Source organism: Dioscorea cayenensis, chromosome 9 (genome assembly GCF_009730915.1).
Source record: "Dioscorea cayenensis subsp. rotundata cultivar TDr96_F1 chromosome 9, TDr96_F1_v2_PseudoChromosome.rev07_lg8_w22 25.fasta, whole genome shotgun sequence".
NCBI lineage: Eukaryota > Viridiplantae > Streptophyta > Magnoliopsida > Dioscoreales > Dioscoreaceae > Dioscorea > Dioscorea cayenensis.
Window position 1 is genome coordinate 10,077,296 of NC_052479.1, and position 4,462 is coordinate 10,081,757.

General features: G+C 40.9%; 1 non-coding gene across 1 annotated transcript; it reads right to left on the minus strand.

Annotated features, from left to right (window-relative positions):
- Nucleotides 1-3,808: 3,808 nt before the first annotated feature.
- On the minus strand, nucleotides 3,809-3,915 carry LOC120269855. Its single transcript, XR_005539486.1, has one exon. It is a non-coding gene; the product is annotated as a small nucleolar RNA R71 (small nucleolar RNA).
- Nucleotides 3,916-4,462: the final 547 nt, after the last annotated feature.

Consider the following 4,462-nt stretch of genomic DNA (forward strand, 5'->3'; position numbering starts at 1 on the left):
AAGCAATACAATGATGTTTATGGTCCAGTGCTTACGGCCGTAAGCTAAATGACAAGGTCCCCTTGCGTATATCCCGCAAGTGCACGGGTTTGTCGAAGTAATAATTCCGGGTGAACGGGTATCGAATCCACAGGGAGTAGCGAATAAAAATACTTAATTCAATTCTTAGCTATGTAAAAGATCAATGATAATGAGTGTGACAATGATTCAATTCTCAACAGTAAAAGCAACAAGTAAGAGAGCAAAAGTAAAGAAGGGGGTAAGGCAATCGATAAAGATGGGGTACCCGGATAATGCTCCACCTAGGATAATTGTTTCAAGTGCAATAACCCTCTATTATGCTTCCTAATCAATGCAATGGTGAGTCGTGGAAATCCTTAATTACATAGTCCCAAATCTAAGGTCAACTATGCCTAACTCTATACATGTCCCAGAAGAGAAATCGAACAATCTCAACACCTCGCACTCGCATAGAGTTGCAGTGAGCTCTAGGGATTCCAAGTGATAAATCTCTTCCTAATTATAGACCTAACCCTTTGGTCCAGGTGGAAGGTCTCTAACCACAATTGAGCCCTAGATACTAAGATCACCTCAACGCTTCACTCGGTTGCACACGCAACTAAGCCCCAGCGAAAGTTCATCCCTTAGACCATTCACTCTATTATGGCCGCAAAGAACTCGAGGAACGGAGGTAGAATCTATCACGCCGGAGGGGAAAGGGGACGCTCCTGTACCTCCCGACTCACCCTCTCAACTCTCTCTAACCTAGCTTTGTCTAACGCTCGTGGTGTGTCACTCACTCACAAGGTTACCAACAAGAACTCTCAACCCTAGTGCCACTCTAGGGGAAATGTTCATACAATCAAGCATTCAAGGTTGGAACTCACAATAAACATCAATTTTTTGAAAGCATAATAAAGAGGTTCAAAGAAACAAATACATCCTAGGGTTCACAATAACCGAGTACCCACTAGGGGTTTAGCTCTCCATGGAGCTAAGTACAATCAAAGAAATAGAATATAAAAGTAATGAATCCATAAAGAAACCCCCGCGATAGTCGGGTCGATGGTCTTGTGGAAAGTCCTCTGCTCGTCGTCCAAGGATTCCCTCGTCCGGTATAGGATACGCCTCGACGGAAGCTCCCCTACCAACCTTCTTCCTAAGCAATGACGATATCGGAGCCGTAGAACCTCTCCAAAACCTTGGCCAATACCCCTCGAAACCCTAGCCGAAGCCCTCTCTCAAGTTGGGGAAAAGATGGAGAAATGAATACCAAAATCGGGGCTAAATCGGCTTTAAATAGGGCTGGAATCGGGCGACTACACGGGCGTGGGTACTCCACGCCCCCGTGCGGAAATTCCACACGTGCCTGGATAATTTCCACACGCCCGTGTGGATTCTTTGTTTCTCTAGTTTCTCGGCCGGCTGTGAGCAGTGCTGCTACGGTATATGCTACAATGTTGCTACAGTGCTCTGCTACAATATTCGACCTGAATAGCTTCCCAATTCCATACTTTCATCGGGGTAACGCAACGGGCACACGTTCTCGCCGTGGATCACTTGCTTCTTCAATGGTGTACACGTTGGTGGAGCTCTTGTTCTATGTGCATAAGTCAGAATGCTCGAATGTGACTGCGTTTGTGCCCCTCCAAATGGATGGGTAAACTCAAATACCAGAAGGTTGGCACACACTCTAGCATCTCACACCTGACCTATGTCTTCGCGTTTGAACCTTAGCAAGATTTCCTCCAAAATTGGTGCAATATGATCCACATTGGCCTATTTCCTTCATACTCGGCCTCACAACCCTACCTGCATAAAAGTAACATAGAAACACATATATTAGTGTAAAAACCCGAGAAAAGTGATGCTCAACATAAGGAATGAACGCTTCGCATTCGTATCGCACAAGCACTTATCACTAAACCATAACACAAACAGAAGACCTTACAAACATGACCTATGGCAATAAGTTATCACATAAGGCTCATAACTATCTTCTCTAGCATTCTTATGGCCATGTTCTTATGCTCATAAGTAGCCCATAAGTAGTCTAGTATAAATAGACCTGATGATGATTTTTAGGGCATCCAATTCTTTTTTTTTTGGGTGATTCTTAGAGGTAAAGTTAGGAAAGATATGAGACAAATCTCCAACACCTAAGGAGCAATTTCATGGGGGATTTGGCTTGACATTCAAGAGGATTGAAGATCGTAGCCGTCAAGCTCACCTTAGCGGTGTGCATGGAAGCTTATCTAGGGTTTCTTCGATGATTCTTCATGGACACAATTGAGAAGGGGGTTTTCATGTCCTTCATGTTTCCTCCAATTATTTATATCTTGAGAAGGGGGCTAATTTGTAGATTTTTAGGCATAGTTGAACTCTAGGGTTTATATTTTTACATTGGTTACCGGATCTTTCATGCTTAATTGTTTTCTTATTTACAATCTCATTTATTTGAGTCTAATTTATGATTGAATGCTTGGTTGCTAATCAGGCGAAAGCCCTAGCTATCATATTAGGTATTGCTACATAACGAGAAAAATTCCCACCTAGCATAAACTTGCCGCAATTCGAGAGAATAGGGGGTATACCTCTAGTTAGGGTATTTCGAAGATTATGTCTCCTACAATCCTTCTAAGTAGGTTTATGAGAAACTCCGTGCTCTTTGCAATCATGTGGAGTGGATTTTAGGAGAAATCATATTTCTACTCTGTATTCATATTAGTTAAGAGATTGTCATTAGCCCATAATAAAGTTTCATATAGTGTTAATGCGATTGTGTGGATGTCTGCATCAGCTCTACAGTTATTCAATTACTCTTCACCTGAGATATCAGGGTTGAGCATAATTATAGAAATTTTTTGGTTGACATAAGATTGCATGTTTAGACAACCTTTATCCTATACTTCATAACCCTAGAGGAATACTATGCTCGTACATCGCTCTCTTCCATGACTTCTATCCTACTATTTCCCATATTTTCTTATTATTGCCTACTCTTGTTCACGCACACAACATTCGATCATCTAGGCTATTTGTTGTGTTTCAAGTCATTACTAGTATTCACTTTCTTCCTTGTAGACTGGTACTCTTCTTTACATACACTATTATTATGCAATCGGCATGTACACTTCATCCTTATCAAGTTTTTGGCGCTATTGCCAGGGAAGATTAGTGATATTAGGAACACTTGTTTATCTGTCACTTTGGCAATTTCTTTTCTTTCTTCTTTGTTTTTCTTTATTGATTTCTTATTCTTATTCTTTTGTTTGATTTCAGTACATACCACCGAAGGGCAAGTCAACAAGGCTAGGAGAAGGTGAAAGCTGTGTAGAAAGAGTTATTGGAATCATATTGAGAACAACTCTACTGAACAAGTCAGGATCTTTAATAGTAAGTGTTGAGGGAGAGTATTTCAACACCATGGCAAATTAAGGGAACTAACATAGGACCCTTTTAGATTACGCTTGTCCCACCTCTCAATCAAGTATAGTGTGCCCACTAGTTGTAGCAAATAACTTTGAGCTCAAGCCTGTATTTGTACAGATGGTCCAGAATTCAATTTAATTTCATGTGCTACCACAAGAGGATCCTAATGGTCACATAGGAGGATTCCTCGAGGTATGTGATATGTTAAAGATTTACAATGTCTCTTACAATGCAATCAGACTTCGCTTGTTCCTATTTTCATTGAAAGGAATAGCTAAGTAATGGCTCCAAGCTTTTCCCTAAAGCATCTATCATGACTTGGGAGTAGCTCATTGAAGCATTCTTAGCCCATTATTTTCGACTAGGAAGAATGACCAAGTTGCGTCAGGAGATTACAACTTATGCACAATTGGATACTAAATCGCTATATGAGGTGTGGGAGCAATTTGAAGACTTGCTAAGAAAATGCCTTCATCATAACCTCCCTGAATGGATGGAAATTCAGATTTTCTATTAAGGCCTGAACCAGAGTACCTGGTAGCTTGTAAACTTAATGGCTGGAGGATCACTTGGCAGTAAGACCCCAGAGGCAGCCAGGCAATTGACAGAAGAGATAGCCATAAACAAATACTAGTGAAACTTCAGAGGCAAATCAGTTGTGACGCCTGCCAGGATGGTTGAAGTTAGTAAAGTCACAGCACTAGCAGTCTAGGTGGAAGCTTTGAGCAAAAAGATTGATAATTTGTTTACTCAAAAGTCAACTACAATCATAGCGTGTGACACATATATGGGAGGAAGTGCTCACCAGTTCCTTGAAAGCATAGATGTTAAGTTTTAGTAGTCCAAAACCCAATTCCAGAGCATAGAGGCATCAATGAGAAACTGTCAGGCTTCTCTTTAAAATTTAGAGAATCAGGATAGCTAAACTATTTTTTAAACGTCCTTAAGGAAGTTTGCTGAGTAAAATATTGAAGCCAACCCCCATGAACATCTCAAGGATATTACTCTTCAGAGTGGTAAAGAGGTGTGG